Raw genomic sequence first — 25,045 nt, 5'->3', positions numbered from 1 at the left:
ACGGCGGATAAACTCTGCTTTCCATCGACGATCCCACGCCGCGCACCCATTCACAGCAGCACTAACACTTTCACTGCACAGAATGACCATGAGCAAAACAGAGCACAATCACTTATCACTATCACTTCCACGGGAGAGCAGCGAACTAAGATCGCACCATGAATGATGAAGATGAGGAGGTATGACCAGGGCACAATTAGAGAATATTTGCTTTGTGGGAGAGAGGAAGTGCAGGAAGTTTTATGTGACCAGGTGCAGCCCCCATGTAGCAAGCAAAATAGTGTTAATATTAAAGTGAGATAATCTAATTTAGCCCAGAAATCTTGCAATTGAGTGCCTTGTTAAACAGCTTCTTCTTTCCTAAATGAGGGGAAGATAAATTTTATTAAATAATGGCAAAAAAATGAACCTGTGTGCAGATAATATAATATTCATTTAAACTCATTGCTCAAATTTTGAGAAATCATTTTCACGTGTAGGTAACAAAATAAAGATTCCAAATTGTGAAAGATGCTAAATATAAGATGAAGTTCAAGGAATATCATGAATTATTAATTATGATATTATATTAATGATATAAAACTTAATTCTAATACTAAAATGGAGAAGTAGAATTAAGCATTTAAGGCACTATCTTTTGAATGATTTCATTCCCACACGACACTAAAGCAACTGTGAATCCACCTCTCTTTACCTCCTCACGTTGAAAGTGGTTACAGCCAACGAGAAACCTCAGTTGCGTAAAAATTAAAGCTTCGCGAGACTCAAATGTGATTAACTACAATGATGAATTGACTATGAAAAGTCCGACCGTGATGCTGACTAGTATTCAATCACACCTTTAACTCTGCAGCCTCATAATGTCTTTAAGTGGAAGCTACACTTTCCAAAATTCTTGTTTCCCAATGTGACTCATCACAGCCCTGCTTCTGCTTCAATAATTTGAACAATGCTTATTCTGTACCTAAAATTCTTTAAAAAATAAATAAAAATGAATTAGCGTGTACTCACCGTGAAGGTATACGCAGCACACAGTTTCCAGTTCCGCTATCTCCAGTAATTCCAAATATGCGCACCAATGAAACCCACTAAGCGAGAGCTCTCTCCACCTCCTATAGAGATGGATTAGTGGCCAACGTGTCTGCATCATATCTCGGAAGGAACCAACTTCGAATTCCATGTGTAGCTGAAAATTTTCAAATGAAGCTCAGACCCAGCTAGGGTGCTTTGAGAAACGGTGCGACTCTCATTTTTCATTAAGAGCACTAAGACATCATCTCCCTGGCATCCACCCAATTTCCCGAGCTGGAAGGTCTTGAAACACTGGAAAAAATTGATACCAATTAGGCTTTAAAAGAGATAATTTATCCCTCCGTTGTCTAGTCTTCAATGGCTACGTCATAGGGTGCTTTTGAGAACCATTGCTCAAATATTTGTGGCACTTTTGACCCGCTTGTATCGAAAAATACAGCGGTTAAAAACTGTTGACAAATTAAACGTTCATCCTTCCTATTAATCACAGCACATAAACACCAGTAACGCAGATTACGGCCTAAGAAAACTATTGTTTCAGAGCCATTGCAAATTTACCAACTGAAGCAAACGTAATATGAATTACTGGAATTACTTAGTGGCAGTACATATAGGAGAATACCCCGAGACCCTACGGATATAATCGCCAGAAGGACCTCCAAGTTAATTAAAGAAATGAGTTTGCCACCAGAGACAGCAAAGAACCTGCTACCTCAAGCACCAGTGCCTCCTAGGTTTTATGGGTTGCCCAAGATTCATAAGGAAGGAACACCGTTGAGGCCGATTGTCAGCGCAATTAACTCTCCCACATATTACGTTGCCAAATATCTTACGGGTATCCTAACACCATTCTTGGGTCTCACTGAACACCATGTAAAAAACTCACTAGAATTTGTGAACACTCTTAAGGATATTCGTTTAGATCCTACCGATTTGATGGTTAGTTTGGATGTGGTGTCTCTCTTCACGCGGGTCCCTTTTGTTGACACCTTGAGTCTGCTAGAGAGCAAATTTGATGCGAAGACGGTCAAACTTTTTCATCATGTGCTCACGTCTTCCTATTTTTCTTGTGAGGATATTTTTTATGAGCAAATGGATGGAGTCGCAATGGGTTCACCAATATCACCGGCTATTGCTAATTTCTTCATGGAAGATTTTGAGAGAAAAGCCCTCAATACCGCTCCCTGCCGTCCAAAATGTTTTTTCAGATATGTGGACGATTCCTTTTTAGTTTGACCACATGGTACAGCTGCATTGCAGGAATTTTTGACACATATAAACAACCAACACCCGAGCATCACATTTACCAGTGAGGTAGAAGAGAATGGGCGACTTCCTTTCCTGGACATCCTAATACATAGGAAAGAAGATGGGAGCCTAGGTCATTCCGTTTATAGGAAGCCAACGCATACTGAACAGTATCTCAACGGACAGAGCCACCACCATCCATCGCAGAAGGCCGCTGTATTATCTACCTTGGTCCATAGAGCCAAGTTAATATCAGATAATACAAGAATCTCAGCCGAGTTAGACCACCTTAAGACACTTTTTTACGGAATGGCTATGGAAAACAAGAGATTTTTAAGGCCCTAAGCAGATTCAACATAAAACAAAAGAGTTGCCCGGATGAGCCGCCTGAAAAACCGCTATCAACAGCCTTAATCCCATATGTGTCAACCATATCTGGTAAGATCCACCGCATTCTACGACGGTATAATATCAAAACTGTCCATCTGCCACCACCTAAATTAAGGCACCGCTTGGTGAGGGTGAAGACACCAGGGGTTTATGGAATACCTTGTGAATGTGGTAAAATGTATGTGGGGGAGACAGGCCGAACGATTGAGACGAGGCTGAAAGAACACCGGAGATTTTTCAGATTAGCGCAACCAGAAAAGTCGGCCGTGGCGGAACACAGCATTATTGAAGACCATGCTATTAAATGGGACGACACCAAAATCCTTTGCCATGCTCAACGTTACTGGGACCGCGTAGTTAAGGAAGCAATAGAGATCCGCCTCAATCCCAAAAATTTCAATCGGGACACCGGCTATCATCTAAGCACTACATGGAGACCTGTAATCAGCTGTATGAAAAACATAAGGGTTAAACGTGAAGAATTTCAAAAGACCTACAGCCAATCGGACGACACCTGAGCCGTATTGTTGTCCTCGGTAAACGGTCGATCCAGTTCAGTGTGAAATTGAACTTCGATAGAGTAACACAGCCTTGAGGATGGAAGACAAGTCGTCTTCCGAAACGTCGGCTTACATAAAAGCTTTAACCTGGATGCAAACCCGAGAAATATTTGTGAGTAATATGAATTGGTTACTTTTGCTGCCACAATCGACGGCAATTTAAGAGACCTGGAATAATCCTTTCTCTGCTTCCTACGCGCGCGTGAAGGCAACGCTGACTACCGCGTGAACGGCAATCCTAAATGAATGGGCGCACCTTGGTAAATAATGGTCTATTTTTCGTTGACTCATCAACATGAATGGGAGTGGTGGCGTCCGAGTCAAACTGTCTGTGGCCTTCATAGGCGCAGCGACCAGTGGTGGTTCCTATTGTGTTGGGGGCGATTGTCTATTTTGTAATAATTGGCCAAATAGGGGCTGTTTCCATTTAAAAAAATCTTCAATTATGTTCCAAACAGTGTCTAAAAGATGAGAAGCGATAGGCAGAAATAAGTGGAGATGAGATTTTATGCATTTCTCGTCTCGGGAGCGAACTCAACGATTCCAAAACCTGTGGGTGCATGTAAACTGTACCCGCCGAATATGTGAAGTTAATTAGTAATTTAAAGTATCCATATGGCCACTGCTTTTGGCTCAGGCTCACCCACAGTATGGAATGATAAAGAATTTTGTGCGCGAAAACTCAAGCGCTGCCACCGAACGTTTTACTTGGGGAGAATCACCTTGGTGATCGCATTGGTTGGTCTTTATAATAATGATTTACCGTGGTAATTGTTTGAGGACAGCGTGGCCTGGGGTCAGTGTCCCGTGGAGGGATTTATGATAGCGGAATGGCAGCGCCTCTTGCGAGAGGCAAGTCAGCTGCCAACCTTCAATCGGACGCTCACAGGGATTATGCACTCGTTGTCCTCCCCTTTTGGATTTTTGTTTTATTTTCATTTTTTATCATATGATAACATGAAGACGTCCTTGGTATTCAATATGGAGGTCACCAGTTCGAATCCTAATGACGACTGGCATTTTTTCTTGCTATTCTCTTATTGAACATTGTATGAAAACGGTATTTACCACATGCTTCCTTTAAAATTTTCGATTTAACCTTTTTTTCATGGACAATTGGTCTTTGATTTCTCTATGGGTATTTTTTACACTCTTGATATGAAAATACGAATATTCCAACGCACCAAAATCTGATGATAAACTCTCGTTGTGTGGTGATTTCGATTGCGCACAGGAACCACTGTTCTTGTCCAGCCAAACAATCAAGTTTTTGATATATTATTAACATCTAAAAGTTTAAAGCACTACAAAAACAATGGCGACAATTTTTTCATGGCGAACTTCATTCTTCGGTGTATTTAAACTGAGAGTTTTTTTCTTCCTCTCGCTTCATTCGTGCGCACTGCTTTTGAATACACGATTCATATTAATACGTTATATAGCATTAAACTCTATTACCAACCAAACCAGGAATCAATGAACTACGCAGAATTTTGCGATTTACGTGAGGAAAAATGCAGAATAGTTGCCCCTTAGTACGATCATACCTTCTTTATCGGTTTCTCGGTTCATCATGCCCCTCTGTCAAAGGCTCAAATGCGATGTGTAATGGTACCCATACATTGTAATTTGATATTTTTTCTCGGTGACCTAATTGGGGTCTCAGATACTCAGAAACACAGCTGCGGGGATATCAGTTTCGCTAGGGAACTGGCGACTTTGGGAAGAGTGAAGGAGGGAAAAAATAGCTAAGCGTGGGACAGGAGAGGGGGGGAGAGAGAAGAGGCGCGACCAGCGCCCCAGCACATGCCAGCCGCTTCACGAGAGAGCGTTTCGGGGCCCTGGGCGATCGCCGACTTGGCCAGAACATCCCGCTTTAGGATTTTCGAGTCTCAATTTGATAAATAGATGAATCCTCTGATCGGATCGCTGGGGATTTGTTCAAGTGCAGCTACCAATGCATTTTTGAAAATTATTATCATCACCAAATTTGTACGGATTAAGTTATGTTTATACTTCTAAAACGTGGTATCAAAAATTTCAGACTACCTCTTGGAGGCGAGGCTTCATCAATTCAATTTCTCTTGGAATCCGTGCCCCTTGACCAGAGGCTGGTTAGAAACATAGTGGGAGAGTTGAGGAGGAAGTTTTGCGAGCGCCACCTTGAGAAACAGTTAAATCCTCAAATCGGATGGCCGCAATCAATATGGTAAATATCTTTTGCACGTGACGGCACTGCCCAATGAGAGGTAAAGAAAAGCGGTCGCATTGGCCGAGGGGATCCACACGGCTCCTTCCGATCTCCCATATTCTCCCTCTATCTCTCTCTTGTGGTCCATTCCCCCATTATTCTTCCCATTCCTCTCAGAAGGGACCTAGGCCACGCGAATGACCATTCATCCTCTCAAAATGGCAATTTCGGAGACATCGCACTCCATTCCGCTGATTCTTAACTCATGGGTCTCTTTTTGTCAACGGAAACAAATAAAATGAATCAATTGGTAGTGAGGAGGAAGGAACCTCTTGAAATATCAAGGACAACACAAAGCATTCTAAAAATTGGAAAGGATAAGCAGAACCTCTCTTTGATGCCTTCTTTATTTATGTCAAAGTCCATTTTCGAACTGGAATATTTACGACATTTTCATGAATTCTTTTTTCAATGAGACTTGATCAATTGAACCATACGTACAATTTTCACCCTAGGAAAAAGTGTTTATTTAATCCCTTTAACGTAAGTTCATCCATAAATTACTCCTGAATAAAAAAACGATAATTTGGTAAAAAGTTAACAGGAATAAAGTAATAAATAATAAGAATTTTGCATTCAGAATGACATAATTGTTCAGTGAATACACTATAAAACGGTAATAATTCATGCATTTATATTAACAAATTATATTTTTCTAGAGCTAAGTGTGATTGAATCTAAGGAAAGGAATATACGATCTTACACGAGGAGGAATTTCACCTGCTCCACAAAAAGCCGGCATTAATTGGAAATAATCCGAGAAAACAGAATTTTAGCCAATCCAGCCGAAGACGTATCAACTCTAACTCAGTGATTCAACTGGAAGGTTGGTTTTTATTAATGAGGCCAGAGCTCACTACGAACCAAGCCAAAGGCCTGCGTGATTATCACGCAATCAGGGTTGAAGGGCCAGCTCCTTGGCCCCCCAAGTGTCCGAAGGCTTCAATCGGGAATAAATTATTTTAAGATGCACAACTTGAATTAAAAAATTGGCCACCAAATCATAAGTAACATTAAACCTTTTAGAATTCATTCACATAATCAGGTCTTTACGCGAAGGGGTGCTGAACATGGCTCGCAGAAATCCTGGTATCCAGGTATAGAAATCCTGACGCCCGCATGTCGTCTTGTTCGATGAATTCTATTAAAAATGTGTCAGGGTTGGCTATTGATACCCAATTATTTATGCCTTGACTTTTCCCTCACAATTTAACGATGTCCGATCAACAAAAAGACACCTATTTTTCACCTTTTTAATTTTTTCTTCATAAACTTTTCGTAGATGTATAAACTCTGAAATATGAAACCAATGCAGAAAAAAACTACGGTAGAGGAACTACAAGAGTGAACTACAGTAGAAGGGGAGAGAGGCAAACAGAGTGGTGACTAACAAGGGGAGACCACATATGTACCTTGCTCCGCCTTTTTCAATGCCGTATGCCGTAATATTTTTATGGCATTCGGAACGGCGAACAAATCTCTGAACTGATAGTGATTCCATTGAATGGGCCTAAGTTTGGCTGTAATTAATTAATTTACGAGCGGTATTTTTAACAAGCCCTATATTTTCTCAAAATAAAACAGTTCCACATAGACGGGTCGGTTGGTCTAGTGATAAGCTACCATCCGGGGGACAAGTGTTCGTGGCTTCTTCACTGCAGTATATTTTGTGTTCTTCATTTTGATCATGCGGCGACAAGTATTTCACTAATTTGAATTGCAACAAGCATAGGCGTGAGAAATTGTTTTAGCATTATAGCGGCGATTAGGAATTCAAGCAGTGTCATTTCGAACGCGGAGATATGCAGACGACACTTGCTACCATCCTCAAAAATATGCGGAAAGATTAACGGTGGGAAATGAAGGTTTCTTATTTTTCGAAGAAAATACATTTGTAGGAGATCATCTTGTTATTATGCTGGAGGGCTGCGGAAGATTTTGGAAAACGTCAAGGACAAGACTCATTTTGCGTAATTGTTGATTTTAAACAATCAAATTTAATTCCATACTATATTTTAATCGAACTAATGTTTCAGAATGGCTCTTTTAGTATGTGGGTACTTGAAATAAACTTTGGAGTAATGTGAATTACAATTTTTACAGAAATACGGCAATTTGTATTTGTTTTGTGTTCTTATTTATTACATATGCACGCACATTGCTGCTCGCCGCTAGCCTTAATGGCATGTGCTTTCGCAAGAAAAGTTTTTCATTTTTAATTTGTGAGTTTATCAGTGTAAGTAATACGAAAAATTAACATTTGATTGCACACCAACCCTTGCTAGTGTAGTCGTTATATCTCCGCGTCCGTAATGACACTGCTTAAATTCCTAATCGCCGTTATAATGCTAAAAATAATTTTTCACGCTTATGCTTACTGCAGCTAAAATTAGTGAAATACTTGTCGCCGCGCGATCAAAATGAAAGATACAAAATATACTGCCGTGAAAAAGCCTCGAATCCTTGCCTCCCGGAAAAGAGCCGGAGACGCTCATCACCAGACCAACCGAACGGTCTGAGTGGACCCATGTTGTTTTAAGATTATATGCCTACCACTTGTGAAAATTCCGCTCGAAAATTAATTAATTACAGCCAAAATTAGGCCTATTCAATGGAATCACTCTCAGTTCAGAGATACGTTCGCCGTTCCGAATGCCATAAAAAATACGGCATTGACGTGGTCTCCCCTTGAAAGTGACACTCATTGAAGCACGGCAGATGGAACAGAGATTTGCAAGCAATTGCTCACTTAAAGAGAACAAAAATTAAAGGGAGTGTGAGTGAGACAATGTCAGTGTGAGTAAAACTAACGCCGCGTTATTCTAGGAAGGAACGAAAGAGTATATGAAATGCAAGAAAAATTTCAGAACGCTTCCTCACTGGGGAAAGCCAAGTCTGGGATAGAAGTCATAATTGAAGTAATAAATGAGAAAGTTGCAGAGAGGCAAAGAGAGCGAAGTGCGGCGGTAAATTGACTCTTCTCGAAGTCATACAGACGGAGCGGAGATTTTTTTTTTGAAAGTGCTCAAGGATATCAAAATTTAAGTTGAGAAGCAGAAAAAGTGAGGGAAGAAAGAAAACTTAACGCCGTGTAATGTTAGGAGAAAGGAAAAAACTCCATAAATTAGAGTAGTGGGAGTATTCATAAAAAATGTATCAATGACGATTGAAATGCATCGAAGCCAAAAAAATGTGGAAATAGTGGTTGAGATTATAATATAATGGTTGTGATATCATCTTAATGGTAAATATACGTTAGGGAATATACTTCCATTAGATATATTTAATTAAACTAATGGAAATTTGGTAATGAATGTTATATTATAATTTCTCTCGTGTATGCTTTTATTTTGTGTGATAAAATAGTTACGATTAGTTTACTTTCAAAGCCAAAAGACTCCAGTTAATATCTTTCAGGTACTAACTACGCCTATGGCATCTCTGAGATATATGGCTGTATTTCATCCCCAATTTCAATGTTTAAGGAAATGAGTCAACTTCATTTAAGCTGCACTAACTAGTGACATTAAAAACATATAGCTTAATATATTTTTGTGTCGCTTTCAGGCTTACTATAGGTTGTTGAGAAGCGGTTAGGAAATTATATTTATGAGAAAAACTTATCTCCTACTCTACATTGGACTCGGCATCGAGTTATTCGAGTCATCGTAATTTCTAAGATAAATTATTATAAAGAGGTACCATAATTGATACATGGATATATCTATTGCGTTTATTCACCATATGATACCAAGTAATATCACACGATCTTAGATTTATAATGAATTTGAAGTACACAATAAAATAAATTGGTGAATAAATGGCTATCAAGATATTAAGTTGTTTGGCTCAAATATAAGTTATTTCAAAAATTATTTTGCCACATATCACCAGAAAAAAATTTCCGCAAGGCCTTCAGTTTTTCAGTCAAGTTATATTGAAAGAAACCTCTTTAGTCTAGGAGGATTTAATATGAAAAAAGTCCTCTCTCCCGTAATAAAATAATGGGCCTGAATTACTGTGACTGAACAAATTTTGTTTAGCGCTGGATAAAAAATCATGGGCCCACGCTATATTAAATCAAATTTAAGACTTAACCCGAAAAAAAAACACAATGGATTTTAATTCAATTAGTCCAAAAGCATGTTCCCCTCTCCATTTGATACACCCACTTTCCCACGCCTACGCTCATTCCCTCACTTCCTGGAACATTCGTCCTGCCACCTTTAGAAATTTATTTTTCCATCCCTTCCCGAAATTGTGGGAAAATATAATGCCCGATATAGCCGCCATGTATTTCCACATCCCCTCCCACTGCAACACCCCGTCAACTCCCTCCCCTTGAACACAGGAGACCCTTCTCCCCGTAAAAAGAATGCGCATAGCTAAAAAGGAGGAGACTTCCATTCCACAAACGGTGGAGTTTTAAGCATTAACGTGGGGAAATGGAGCAGACGTCTACGGAGAGTATTTCACAGGGTGGCATGATGGAAGTGTTAGGCGCCTAGGGAGTTCAAGGTGGAGTTGAAGGGCGGGGAGCCTGTTGTGAAGACGCGGTGAGCACGGGCGGGAGTAGACCTGGTTTGATGGATGCTCGAACTTATGAGGCTATTTTGCACTTTGTTATTTCACACATAAATCCTATGCACAATATGGCAGCCAAGTCAAATTACATCGAGAAACATGCGAAAGAAAACTATTTGTTTCAGCCACTAAAACTGAACCAAGGAGTTAGGATCTTACTCCCAATCTTCTGCCGCGTGTTATTTATCTATGATCAAAACACTTGCTAAAAGAAAGATTTATTTTCCTGGAGTTCAAGTTAAGTTGCTAAATTTGAGCTGAAAAATCTACTCTCAACAACCCGCAGGTAGAATTGGGGTTACGGGTGCGTCGACAGCCAAGGCCATTAGCACCACCCGCAATCTAATTGCATCATAAATTATATTATATTCCCAAATTAATACGGAATCAGTTGCAGTAAATGACAGTTTTTCCAATAAAATTCCATTTTTAAGGCCAGTTCTTTTAAAAGGTATTGTGACACGGATAAGGCGATCAGGGTAATCGCCCGGAATACATTCTAAGCTGGTGCTGACGCCTAGCCTGTGGAGGGTAAGCCGGCGCTCGTCACACTCCGTCAGGGGATGTCTCACAGTGAGCCATTCACAAAATCCGCATCGAGGTTGACTTCTCTTCAGTGAAGAGGCATGAGTGGGTCAGGGCGCAAAACCCGATTCTCAGCCTTGCAATGTTGACCTCCTCGCTACGACTCCTCCCGACAGAAGAGGACCACATTGACGTAACTGGTTCGATAACTCACAGCTTGTTATTCGCCGCGTTTGCTCATACGTCACTCAACTGCCATAGGATCCCAAAAATCTGGTTTTCATTTACTCTTAATTGTACATAATATGACAGTGGATAGTAAGGTAAGTCTCATTAATGGGTTTGCACGAGTAAAATTTTCGTTCTATAAACATTCACTCCATTTTCCAACAAATAATTCTTCATTCTATGATAGAAATTATAGTCTAATTCATAGCATAATAACTTTAAAAATATCTGACACTAACACTTTATCAAATATGCTACACTCATTAGCTACTCTTATATCATTCGCTTCAATTCACATGACTTACAGAAAGAATGTCCACTCTTTGGATGAAGTATGGTACTTATATTTGTATCAACTTCATCATTACTTTTCGACGGTTATTTCAAACCACCTGGGTTGTCCACTGAAAGTGGTTTTAAGACTTGATCCCAGCATCATTAAAAAAATTTGTGAGGTGGTTCATATTAACATAATGTGATATGAATCATGATAGTCCTCAAATAATTTCCACAGCTTCGGCAGCATGGAATATATTTCGTTGTCTGGGAGTTGTGGGTAAAATTTCTAAGTCCTCCTCAGTAAATCAGCACGCAGGGAAACACGTTCGCGCGGAAACCTCGTCATGTGTGCTAAGGAGGTCAAGTCGACATCCAAAAGAGACAAGCATGGGATGGGTTTGTGTCCGGATATGATTTACACAAGGCAAATACGGCGTAGAAAAATGTACTCGAAGTGAAATTGCATTTTGGCTCTCCAAACGCCAGATGTGAAACGAGTCGTCTTACTCTAAGCGTGACGCTTTTACAAGTTAAGAAGGAAGTGTTTCCAAAAATGGCCTTCACAGAATTAATGTATCCATAAACCACAATTACTATGCTTCAAAAGACCTACAATCGTTCATAATTAACAACAAAAATTACGTAATATATATATCCTTCAAATTACGACAATTTCACCGAACAAACTTATGCCATTATTCAATAAAGTAACAATAAATTTTAATCAACGTTTGACGCTGAAGTTTCAGACAAACTTTTTTGCACTCTTGTTACTCCGCGGAAATAGGACATTTCTTATTTCAATAATTTAATAATTTATTTTCAATTAAAAATCTTCCAACTTCTTAACAAAAAATGAAGAACGATAATGAATTCTGCGACTTAAAATTCATCCTGAGAAAATAGGCCCTTTACTTTGGAGTGTAGTTTAAGAAGGGTTTCTGAGAATTTATCCAGTTTACCCTCTTGCTTTAGGGAATGGAAGATAAATAAAAGATTCTTGCTCATGGAAGCGCAGAAAAAAAGGACGGATGCGGGAGAAAAAGCGAGGGGAGTTATGTTAAAAGAAAAAAGCGCAACGCAATGCGGCGGAAATATTAGGTAAACGCTCGACGGCACTGGTAACTACAGGGTGAGACTGGCTCCCTTTTTCCCGAAATGAATATAAGGGGAGCAAGGCAAGAGAGCAAGACTAAATGGCAAAGGAAAATAAAAGAGAACTTTACGGAGTGAGCGTGGGATGCAGTGGGTTGCAAAGGGAGTGGAGGCGAGCGCATCTCGGTCGATCCATTTTTAAAGCGGTTGGCGACGAGGCGGAGACCACAAAGGGCGAGGCGAAGTGGAGGCGAAGAGTGGGCGACGGAATCTTCCTTCCTCAACCTCAAGAGCAGAGGGGCGGGTGGGATAACCGCAGGGGGAGAGAGGGTGCGAAATCTGGAGACTGCGGTGAAAGCTCATGCTTATGGTAAGGAAAGGGCAGTGCCAATTGAGAGAAAGATATATAAAGGGTGGAGAAAAATTACGTCTCGAAATTTTAACCCTGGAAAGCTGATGCCAGGTGGAATCCATTTCGTTCATGATATTTTGGTCGAAAACGCCCCATTTTTAAATCACAGGAACTTAGAGGAAGGCGCTCGGATTGACTGCGTGGTTGCCCAGTTACCGGATGCTCTGCCTTTGATAACTCATGCCTTCGAAAGCTTTACTTTTGTCCACAGCAGTCAACAACAGGGCACATTCGCGGCCAATCGGAGCGATCCCCTCAAAGTTTAAAAAATGTACCGAAACAGGATTAGAAATTTTGGTTCCAACTGGCATCAGCTATCTAGGGCTAATATTTCATGTCACAATTTTTCTCCACCCTGTAGTATCCGGAGAATGGGCTGAAGCAAATGGGTAGTGAAAGACAAAAAATAGACAATGGCTTAAACGTGAGCATAATGGGATAGAGCTATATTTTGGCAATCTGTGCCAAACAACTAATATTCATGAGAACTGGCAAAAATTAGGGGAGGGGAGCGATCGCAATTCACAACAATTTAACTAGGCGTAACTGTGGAGTTGAACACTTGACTTGGCCGGTTACTCGTTCTCAACGACTTAAAGTGGAAGTACCAAAAGAATAGATAGATGGCACTTTTTCACAGGTTTTGTGAAAACACTTGAATTTTGTGCCATCACTCTATTCTTGTAATAATTACAGGATGTAATTCCACTATATTTCGCCTGCTTCTGTGACTTTGACTTAAAGTGGCTCAATTCGACTTGAAGAATTCATTAATTGTAAAAGCGTCTCTTGGAAGTACCCAGCATTATGGAAAATAATCATATCCATAGAAAAAAAAAGGAACTATTCGAAATTCGCTTAAATGCCAATTCGGTGGAATTATACTCAAAGTTGTTTTTCCATGGCTTCCGACTTAGTTTTGCTTGGGCACCTTCTCCGCCTCGCTTCCACGTTACTGCCGTGGTGATAGTCAGCTTTGGGTAAATACTAGAGTGACTCTGTTTAGAATTACTCCAAGCAGCAATTCTAAGAAAAATTTAACACAATGCATTATCCGAATTCGTAGAATAATGCTTCCTCACCGTTGTGTGAATATTTCTCGCTGAATGAGTAACTGTAACTTACCAAGAGATTCAGAAGTTTCACCGAATACCGTGAAGAACACATCGCACAGTTATTGTTATATGTCTTGTACTTTTCATTCGAAAAAAATCCCTTTGCGGCTACGATAGTCTATACAAAATTGCTGGCGTTTATATAGCTACTGATGACGTGACAGTTTACCATTGAGGTGAAATCAGGATAACTACCCAACTAATTTCGTGATAGAAAATAATTTCTCTTTCCTGACGATGAGTTTAGACTTTACATGGTAAAAATCGTTTCATTATGAATAGATGAAAAGACAATTTACCATGAGGTGAAAATTTGTAAACATATATCTCGTTTCTATGTGCACTGAAATGTACAGATGTTTTATGCATTGGGGGTGTTACTAACGTAAAGGGATGAGTGAGAAGGAGAAAGGAGAAGGAATGCCAGGAGGTTGTTTTGAGGTGAAGGAGCGGTAGTTTGTAGACTGCCAAGGATCGGGGAATACCCAGATCGTTAGGACAGGTAGGAGTAGAAAATCCTTATCGGAAAAAAGGTTGGGAGTGCAAGGAGGCAATTAGATACAAAAGCCTGCTTTTTCTTCATCCTTCTAACGCTGCATGAAGGACAGGGAACAAAAGCCTTGTCAAAACGCCCCGCGGTGGCCCTCCCTTCATTCCAAGAAGGTCCAGCTCGGTGGGTCATTAGGGTAGTGAGAAGTTCAATCAAGTTTTGTGGGAGGGGGTAAGAAGGTGGTGAATGACGAATAAGGGAGCTTAGTGGGAAAGTATGGAGAGTCTCAATGTTTGGGTCAGTGAAACGCTAAGAAAGGAAACGGAAAGAAAATGTAAGGGAAGTCCTTCCAAAGTGAGGGTATTTTTGTCACCCCAGAGCATATTATCATCAGTTTCTCACGCAGATTTGGACGAAAAAAAGGCAGCTGCTCATTCTCCTCTACCACCAATAACACATACTTCTAAGAATTTATTTTTTTTGGACTTCCCACCAATCCAGGAGTAAAACCTAATCTGATGCACTCCCACGCAAAACTTTTTTACCCGTCCATATCTAAGGAAACCTTTCGCTTGGGCTACACGTCCCCAGTGGGGGAATGGGGCTCCGTGGTAGGAAAAGAGTACCGTCTCTTCTAGCTCCATCTCCAAAGAAGCGTTGAGTTCTTTGACACGCCGCTTATCATCCCATATTATTTATATTTCAAAAGCCATAAGACTTGATTTTTTTAATTTCAGGACATAAGCTCCCAGAATATTCGTAAGATTTGTCTTGATCGCCAGAATCTTGTAAAAATCACGAAAGTTACACTCGTCTCTTCACACTTAACCTACATCTGTTCCATTATTAACGTTTAATAACTTATCCTTCTATATACACTGCAAAGATATAACATATGGGTGGACGCGTTGAAGCAAAATTATGTCATATGGGCATAAACGAATTTTATTTGGTCATCATTTTTAGCATTTAGATACATAAAATTATAAACAATATAAACATTAAAAAGCGGAGTTTACCGAGCTCTTCATATCAGAAAAATATTTCAAACAACAATTACTCACGAAATTAAAACTTTCACTTAAAAATAACATACAAAGGGAACTGAAATAAAGAGCATTACGGCAAGAAATGGAAAAGAATGCAGCGTTCAATTTTTTTTGTTATTACTTCAACAATAAGGGTTTAAATCTAGCAAAACACGGTAAGAAATAAAGATAATAGATGTATTTACCATTATCAATCAAAAAACTTGTAAATTCAGGCTAACTTTGAAAGATAATAGCAAAAAATGACGCGGCGCCGCTGCGGCGCCGAGAATCCAACGACGTAACTAATTTTGTAAATCCATATGAGGGTTAAACATAAAATCCTCAACGCTGGAGTGGACCAGGGAAAGTAGTAGGCCCCCATACAATGAATTTGTAAAATTTACACACACCCCTGGCTTAGTCCTCAGGGTTGAGCTCTATAATCACCTATCATAACTAACCTTCTGGTAGAACTATCGAATGAGTGGGTGACTAGGATAGGGTGACAATGGGATGAGATGGGAGCGAGACCACGGAATATGGTCACCGTGGTATAAGCACGGGACCACGGCAAGGAAAGGGCAATGGCCAGAGAAAGATGTACGGAGAAGAAATCCTCAGACCGTTCAGGAATCGACACATTATTGGCGCGCCGAAGGCGCGTAGCGAGTGTATACGATGCAACTACCGAATACATATTTTTCCTTTCACCAAAAAGTCTATTATTTTGTGCACAACAACGCAGGTAATTTTATGAAATTTAATATACCTAGACCTAGATTCTTACATAGGCATACACAAACACTAACGCAGTCCATAAATGATTCATCACCTAGCCGTCTGCTTCGCACGTGACCTTATCCTCAGCCTTCAGGAGCGCCGAACCTATTCACCCCGCGGCACTTCTTTAGGTGGCAAAAAATATCATGACATCCATCAAACTCTTTTCGTTTCTCTTATTACCTCCCGACTGGCTAAGGATGATCATTCTCTTCACTCCGTAAAAGCATGGGCAGAATCACTACCTAACTATACTTTCCCTTTCAATCTCGAGTCAAAAAGAGCACATTTGAAAGAAAATAAATTCCCCAAGGCCGTACTCTTTGCTGGACAAAGGTGGGGAGTAGGAAGTTGTAGGGCTGACAGTGGGGTAATACACGAACATTACGCAAGTTAAACGGAGAAACGGAGTGTGATTGAGACAGTTGCGGAAATTTGTTCCTTGAGAAAATCCATGAGGTGCGTGAGTATGAGCGTGATTTACCAATTTTATAATTTTGTCTATCTCTTGCGTGTGAGTGGGTCACTGGCGTAAGCGAAAGCTTCGCAAACCTGAATGTGTGTGTGTGTGATTGAGACCTACGCGGTAAATTGTTCCTTAGAACAAATCTGCTAGGTGAGTGAGTGAGCTGCGCGATTGTTTTGTTTCATAATGTTTTAGCCTAATTTTCTTGTATTACCCCACCGTCAGGCCTGCAACTTCCCACCACTAACGGAACTTAAGGGTACGGCCTTGGGGAATTTATTTTCTTTCGACTATTCAACGGCCGTAGATCGCTCAGTCACCGATACAAAGAGCACGTAATTATTTTTAAATCGGTACGAACGCAAAAGAACCCGCGTAATGAACACAAGATCTCAATTTCAGCATTAAATAGTTAAATAGTTCGAAATCAATTGGAAAGATAACGGATGAATGAAACATCCATAGGGTGTTTAACAGGGGGTGGCCAATCGCCAAAATGCTTTCATTTTCACGGACGATACAGAGAGGGATTATCCCATTTAAATGCTGGCAAAATAATATTCCAATTTGTTTCAATCGAATCCTTGTTCACTTAGTTTTATCTGAAAGCCTCATTTCAACTGCAAGAGAATAACAATTCTCTGAAATAGGCAACAATCATAAAACAGGCTCAAGCTCATCAAGCGGACGATAACTTCATTCCTTCTGCCTGTGAGTTTCCTCTTGCTTGTCTGCAAGTATTTCATAGCGCAATAAATCGAATGTGCGCATGGTATATTGCAATGTTTATTCTGCAAAATGTGTTATATTATTCTATCTAGTAAATAGCAAATACGTGACATCCGGCCTCGGTGGAGGCTGGGAAGCGGGTGGTCTGCCACATCGAAGGTAACGGGTTCGAGTCCCGCCGGGGAAATTTGCAAATATCCAGGGCATGGGGATTTTTTTATCGTCTTGCGTTGTTATTCGTAGATCGCATCTGTAAATGCCTCAAATACGCCGTTTTCTAGACGATGACGTTAAATATTTCACATGGCATCAGTGGTGGATCCAGGATAGGGACAAGGAGTAAGGGGGGCTAGGATGGAGGCTAGGGTAAAACTTCCCAGCAGTAGTGGGGGTCCGATCAAAATTAACATTTTGTCTAGAGTAAATTGGATAGCCTATTGCCTCTATCTGAATCCGCCTCTGCATGGCATAACTCATAGTTGTATTTTTGAATTTGCCGCAATACTTAAGAGGGCAAAATAAGATCAACTCACCTCCGGCAGGGAGAGCACGGCTAAAACACATCGCGCTGTTCTTCCGCGATTTTATGGAAACAGGTAAAATTTATTGTAAACGATTTCTTAAAGATTCTTCTCATGATGCATCAAAAACATAATAGACTCTCTCGATCAATACTCCTCGCAATGTTCCCAATCTCCCTCAAACTTTTTAAACTCTTGCATTCTTTTCGTCCTCATTTGCGTTCATGGCACCGAGAAGAGGAGAGTAGGGCGTTAAGGGGGAAGCAGATACACTATTCGCTGGCGCTAAACGCCACATTCCACATCTTCTCCCCTCCTCTCGTCCTCCACCACACCATCTGGGAACACCCTTATAAATCCCCTTTCTTTAAGCGCCCTTTACCTTAAGACCCCTCTCCCTCGGCATATCCTTCCCCCTTTCTCTTCCTTGGCGCTTACAAGTGTCTCCCCCACACACACTACTTTTCGGAAACATTAATGGACACGTATCGGGGGAAGGAATTCGTTTCATACTATATTCAACCTCCGTCGACGTCGCCAAGTCAAAGTTTCGCGGATACGAAGTTAAGAAAGGGAGAGATTACATTTTGAGACACCGCGTACAATTTACTTCATTGAATCTCATGAATAACAATGAATTAAACAACTCAAGCTGAGTTCAGCCTCTGCTTAATAATAAGAGCTTCTCATTCTTCGCAAAATAATTTCAATAAGCCATAGCGTACATGCGTGTTCCGACTTTAATGTTTTACTTTAAATGTTTAATCCTGATCCTTTTCTTAGTCACGATTTTGCTGAAAACGGTTACTATCAATAAGGCTTTCAACCATAATACATATTTCCTATAAGAATATCGATAAGGTAATATGTTCTTTGAGTTGCTCCTATTTCTAAATATTTGATATGATATAATGTGACCTTGTTCTTCAAAATGTTTATAAAGCCAACAAGTGAAATTATTCCTCTCACTTCCAAACCACTAATATTAACATACTAGCCTACTATCTTGCAAATGGTCTTTCAGGAGGTTCATAAAACAGCATAACTGAGGCAGCAAGGATTAAAGGAGCAGCAAAAAAGGCCAAGGGAGGCAACAGAGTAAAACGGCATAAGATTCCCAGTAAATAAAAAACGATAAATTTAAACGACAAAAATATCAAATCACTGCATATTATGTGAAGATGAACAAAGTTACTACTTTCTATACAAGTGGATACAGAGGTAATAACAGTTTTAACAACATTTAACAAGGATTGGATTTTCAGGATTTCATTTCTAAGCTTAAGTTATATTTGAACCATAAGCAGGTTCATATAAAAAATGTGTTATTCATCCACGAAAATAATAAAAAGGCATCCTCACGTACTATGTTGCTGCCTAGAGCTTTAATCCATCATTTTCTTATTCCCCTTCAATGCTCATCGGAGGGCATCGTTTCACCCTCATCTAGTGTGTGCTAGGGCGGGTGGGGAATAAAACGCCATTAATACAGGAGCATCTTATGGGGAGGAAAACAGAGCTATTTGGTGGGGAACCTCAGAGTGTATGGCGAATTCTGGGGCGTTGCTTTAATTACAAAAAGGAAGAATTCCATGGGGAGAAAATAGATAAATGAGGTTGCGTGGATTAAATGCAAGGCGAAGCAGGGAATAAATCGTCTCTATGCCACGAGGGAGAGCGCTATGAAAGTATAGGATGATTAGTGTTGGATAGCAAAACTCCTAGCATGTGTCCCCATCTGCTAGTTGCGCGCCTAAACGGAATGCATCTGCTTGCAAACAATTAACCAACAAAATTTATGGACGGTATAAAAACAAAAAGCGTCGGTTAGTACTCTCCTCTCCTCCCCTCATGATGTTAAGGCATTCCGATGAAACTGAGTATTATCTGAGAGTCTAGACCTATTAGAATCGCAGGAAAATGAATCGTGAGGCAACAACCCTTTCCAAGATAATCTGGGTGTTGTTTGTGAGAAATGAGGATACCCTGGCTCAAATCGTAGCAAATGGAATTTCTTTCATCAATGAAAATTTGTCGCTGCCGCATCTATGGGCTAATCTTATTCATCAACACATCTTTACGAATTTATTTATGAAGGCGGTTGATTCAACTATTCTTTAGTCATCTCTTCGAAGACTTCATCATTGACGTTGGCATCCCAATACCCATTCAGATCTTTCATTTCAAATATAAGTGAATTGACATTGATATGTTAAGTTTAAACAGAGGATAAGCCCACATTCTTCTCAATCGCAAAAAAAAACTACAGCTATTGATCAGAAAACATTCCCATATTTCTGACCACCTGTGTTGACCAAACTTTTCATTCTACACCTGCAACATTTTTTCGGTTTCTACAAAACAAATGATCAATTATATGATTAAAGATGTTATTATATGGGCATTATTAATTCCTATTGTTGCAACTCTTTTCGTAAGGTCTAAGAATGAACTTCAGTTTTGCACCTATTTCTTTTTGAATGATTTTTCACTGGTGACTTTCACTTCACCAAATAATGTAGGTACACACTGACATATTTTTCGTATCGATTCATTTGAATTTGGCGCCGTGATATTTTAGTGGCTACCTTCTTATAGTCTAGCAGATTGGACAGGGCTAATTTTATCGTGCACGTTGATATATTCAAACGCTTAATTAACCAAATCACTCCGATTTATTAGCATATACATCTACATGATAACCCGCAAGCCGCCTAGAAGGCGTGTGGCAGGGGGTGTTAGGACACCAGCCGTTTATAAATAAAAGCATAAACACACCTTGGTTATACCTGCCCTTTCAACGGCATAAACAGCCAAAAACTACATCAGGAATCCATAAACTAGTAATTTGGACGTATTGAATGGAACAAGCTATGTTGACGAACACAATTGAACCAAATAGATCGCGCTCTCCAGAGGTATTCGGCGCGAACCAGCACGGTTACCGTATTGCTATTATTTTATAGATTCGTGATATTTGGAGAATCATTTTCATCCAAAGTTTACTTTAATTTCTTCGCATCGATCGCATTCACAAGAAAGTTAACATGTTTATTCCAATATACACTTTTAAAGTCTGTTTTCCGCGAGCATCAGTTTTAAATCACCCTTGCACTGGCCCGCAGAATAGCAAAGAACTCAGGTGGAGCAGAAAGTTGACATGGCTATGGGTCAAGATGTGGCGCCTTAATCAAGAAACTCTCGACCTGAGCAACATGTCACTATATTATTTTCCGTTCACATTTTCACTTGCTCTTGTCTCTATTGAATTCCGTGAATAATGTTCTTTTTGAGATTTACGTATATAACTATTGAGATAAAAAAATATACGCCGGGTAACTGCAATATTACTATAAACGTTTCAGGACAGTAGAATCACGACTTCGTTTTTCCCGCGATAGTTGCTCAACTATTCGCTAAAATTAAATTTGACGATTTTAAAATAAGAATCACTAATCAAATTCCACGGGAATATAACGTTTCTTACGATCTGATTAACATTCCTGTCGACGATATCATCAATATAGAATTTCAGTATCATATGCACCAAAAATATGAGAAAGAACCTTTTGCAAAAACTGTAATGTATACATGCCACCATAGTATTCATAAAATTAGAATTAAAAAGACTAAAGAAAGGAAAACGAGAGAATGAGAAGTCAAATGATTCGAGTTGCCTCTTCCGAGAGATATCGTGCCCTTTTGTAATATTTTTTTCTGGAATTCTCATTAGAAATAGCAAAACCGTGGACCGATCCGTCAGTCTGTTTGATGTAAAGAATCAGTTCCCAGTCTCAAAGCCTCCTAATGTCATTAACGGTCCCACCATTAAGGCCAATCAAATAATTTAGTATCCCCCATTCCCTACATGCTGTTTAAGGGAAAACGTGTGCCTTAATTCCCATAGTACCTCGGTGTCTGGAGTGTGCGTATTGTGTAAAGTAAGTTCCTTCAATACAGTTAGCTCGAATCCATTAGTCTCCGGTGCGACAATGCCCCAAAAACATCCGAATGCTTGATTTTCGAACTAACTCTCTGTACCTACATTCACGCTGAGTTCACTAAAAAACACTGGCATCGTGACGAATTCCGGAAACGCCTTCGAATCACACATCCTGCATACAAAAGGGAAACCAAAGCACATTGACACGGATTTTAGTTAATTTATTTTTTCATTCATTACATGAGGACCAATAAATGTTCATAAGGTTCATTACCAAACATATAGTTTACAGCTGATAACTCGGGTCGCACGAGGAGTTAAATTGTTCCCCATTAGAGTGTTCCACAGAATTTCATTCATTTAGCATTATTTATTTACAGCTTGTAGTATACAATGATTAATTTTGTAACAAAATCGCCTAACATAACTCATGCTTTGCGAAGCTAAAGAAAATTTTGAAGCATTCTTAGGCAAAATAAAATTTTTCTCTTAGCGTAACTCTGACGAGAAAATATTCTAGCCCGTGCGCAATTTTACGAGCAAAATATTTACTATCATTTCTTAGCGATATAAACAAAGTGTAGTCGAAGATTTCGATTGAAGAGACTTACCGAGCGACAGCCGAGTGAGGCCCTCATGCAAAACAAAACACTCACAACAAAAAAAGGATGAATCAAGTTGTTGGGCGGTCCCTCGGTAACCTGAGCAAAGACTCAAGGTCAAGCTCTTTGGGTTCCTTAGAACGGCTGGTAGGTCGATTTGCAGGAGTAGGGGAAACACGGCTACCTTAAAACGTGATACTGCTCGCTCAGCACTGCAGCTTTACTACGAGCTTTTCATTATCGTCTATTATATGGATGAGTAAATAAATGATGAAAGAGGGTGAGTTTTAGAAAAAAATATTCAGCTCACCTTCTACGCTTTGCTATTGCTTGAGAACCATGATTGAAAAAGTGGGACATCATCATATCTTTTATTTCCTTTTAATACAGGTATGAAATTTTTCATACCATTCGTTGTGGGGATTGGTATTATATCCCAACGCAAAAAAATACACGGGTGTGGTATTGGCAACAAGGTGGTAAACGCGTTAAGGAAAAGCATCTGCAGAGACATTTGAAATCTAAGTATTCACGCTCCTTAAATCACTTTAAAGCACCGATAATCTCTAGCAAGGGGGTCTCTCTGAAGTCCCATTGGTTGCGGGCAAACTAGGTCGGAGGCCGTCTCTTCATACTGGCAACTTCGGAAATAGGACTGCCAAAACAGAGATGTCGGAGTCATGGCGCCAGAATGCTGGATACTCTCTGGTTGCGAGATTTTTCTGGATGGGAAACCGCTCTCAATACCTTCTTGCCCTTGCCAGCTTAAAGGAGATTTAAGCCTCTACCGGACGCAATTCATCTTTTTCGGGGACAATGCATTACGACTTACTTAATAAAAATCACAACATAATGTTGTAATTTCCAGTTATGTAAAGCGTTTACGTCATTTCAACAGTTTCATAGTCCTCAAATGTAGAAAAATTGTATCTTAGAAAACGCCGACGCATAAGTTTCAAATTTACTTAGAGGCAAATACTGACCAGAGTGTACTCTATATTAAGGTGGGCCGAAAAATTACCATTTTAGGAATCTAAATTGCTTTGCGAGTAAAAGTTGCCATTAATATCAGAGTCCCAAATTCTAAAGGTTTTCCAAATCTGTTAGGTAATATTAATCATTGCCGTTAGAGCATTCAAGCTAAATATTTCGGAAAATTGAGACCGAATTGGAAGCTAACACCTATGAATGAAAGTTCATTTTAAATAGGACACTATTGGTCATAAAAAATGATGAATATAACCAAGGGCAGATCCAAGATTTATTTGGGGTAGGGGGAAGCACAAGGACCGAATTGCTTACGGTCTTCTCACACTTGGTGTTTGGAACAAGATTTAACGATTAATGTACGACTATACTTCTTATTGTAATATAAAAGTATTAATATGAAAATATTAATAAATTCCATGCATAATAATGACAGTTTTTTATATGCTTCCTTTAGACAGCTTATATTTTTATAATTAACTCGCGATCAATAGCTGATAAATCAGTATGAATTATTTTTGTCTTTGCATGGTACACTCTTAATTGCTTTAAATTGTGATGGTTTCCTGACTTTCGCTTAATACCATTTCGGTCCACTACTTTATTTATTTTACTAGGGAAATAACTTTTGATACCTGAATTTACGTGTGTTTCAAGTACCCTCTAAATATAACTCTATTACTGCTGACATGAAGCAAAAGGAACGTATTGATAACGGGAATAGTTTCGTCTATATTTTAAGCGTCTGGGAGGGAGGAGGGACCCGCACCCGTGCCCACCACCCCCTATATCCGTCCATAACTTTCTGCCTTATATTAGTAAAAGCAAAGATTATTCGAGGACTTGCTTTGTTTTGCGATTCGCAAGAATAGACAATACAAGATGTAGGCAACATGTCTCGCTGCGTGTGGCGTGACTTGACATTTTGGCGTTGGTAACGGAATTCGTGGCATATAAAATATTTTTCAAAATTCTCTCATTTACTCTTGTACTGGCGATTATTTGTAAGCAAATGATTCCGATAATAAGACTAAAAATTCAAATTAGCGTTGAAGTAAATTTTCTAGTTAATATATTTTTCTGGTAGGAAACACGCGCCCGGAATTCTATGCTCTGGGAATTGTTTCTGAGAGTGCAATTCTCATCGCATTGTGTGTCAAAAGTGCTTTACAATAGCGTGTATGCAGAGATAATATCATATGGTTTATGCATGGACTAAATGGCTTTAGGCTCTGTGAACTTAGCTCCCCAATTTCAACTAACCAGTGCACAGAAATTAATTTTAAAAGTAGAAAAGAATGTAATAAGATCAACTCACCTTCATGAACTGGTCTCAAGCGTTGGGAGAACTTCAAGGGCCTTAGTGCAGTCACACATCGACGATGAATAATCCTTGAATGTTGACGAAGAGACTCCAGTTATGATGTAATATCTACCGAATCACTAATTGCTGCAAAGTTACTACAAAAATTCATCCAAAAAACCTATGAATACCAAGAATTTGCGAGGAGCAAATTAATTCATGCAAATGTATTATTTCGAATACTTAAGTATCAGAACTCTTAGTATGTTTCCTTAAACTCACGGAATCACTTTAAAACATCGATAACCCAAATATTCCGCTGATCCTCAACGTCTTGCCGGACAGTGATTGTTCAGGAAGAAAACACATTGCGTTACTTCGCGCGACGCAAAAATAGCTGAGGCCTTAAACGTCACGAAATCGACACCAAGTCCTAGCACCTCCCGACCGCAACTGACTGACAAGCAAGTGATG

At 39.7% G+C, this 25,045-nt stretch overlaps 1 long non-coding RNA gene across 1 annotated transcript; it reads right to left on the bottom strand.

Annotated features, from left to right (window-relative positions):
- On the bottom strand, positions 1 to 25,003 carry LOC124173992. The gene is made up of 3 exons (XR_006868821.1): positions 24,587 to 25,003; positions 1,012 to 1,323; positions 1 to 360 (listed from the first exon to the last, which is right to left on the bottom strand). It is a non-coding gene; the product is annotated as an uncharacterized LOC124173992 (long non-coding RNA).
- Between the last annotated feature and the right edge of the window lie 42 nt (positions 25,004 to 25,045).

The sequence above is a fragment of the Ischnura elegans genome, chromosome 2, assembly GCF_921293095.1.
Source record: "Ischnura elegans chromosome 2, ioIscEleg1.1, whole genome shotgun sequence".
Taxonomy (NCBI): domain Eukaryota; kingdom Metazoa; phylum Arthropoda; class Insecta; order Odonata; family Coenagrionidae; genus Ischnura; species Ischnura elegans.
The sequence above is the reverse complement of the archived record's forward strand: the minus strand, read 5'-3'. Positions and strand labels throughout refer to the sequence as shown.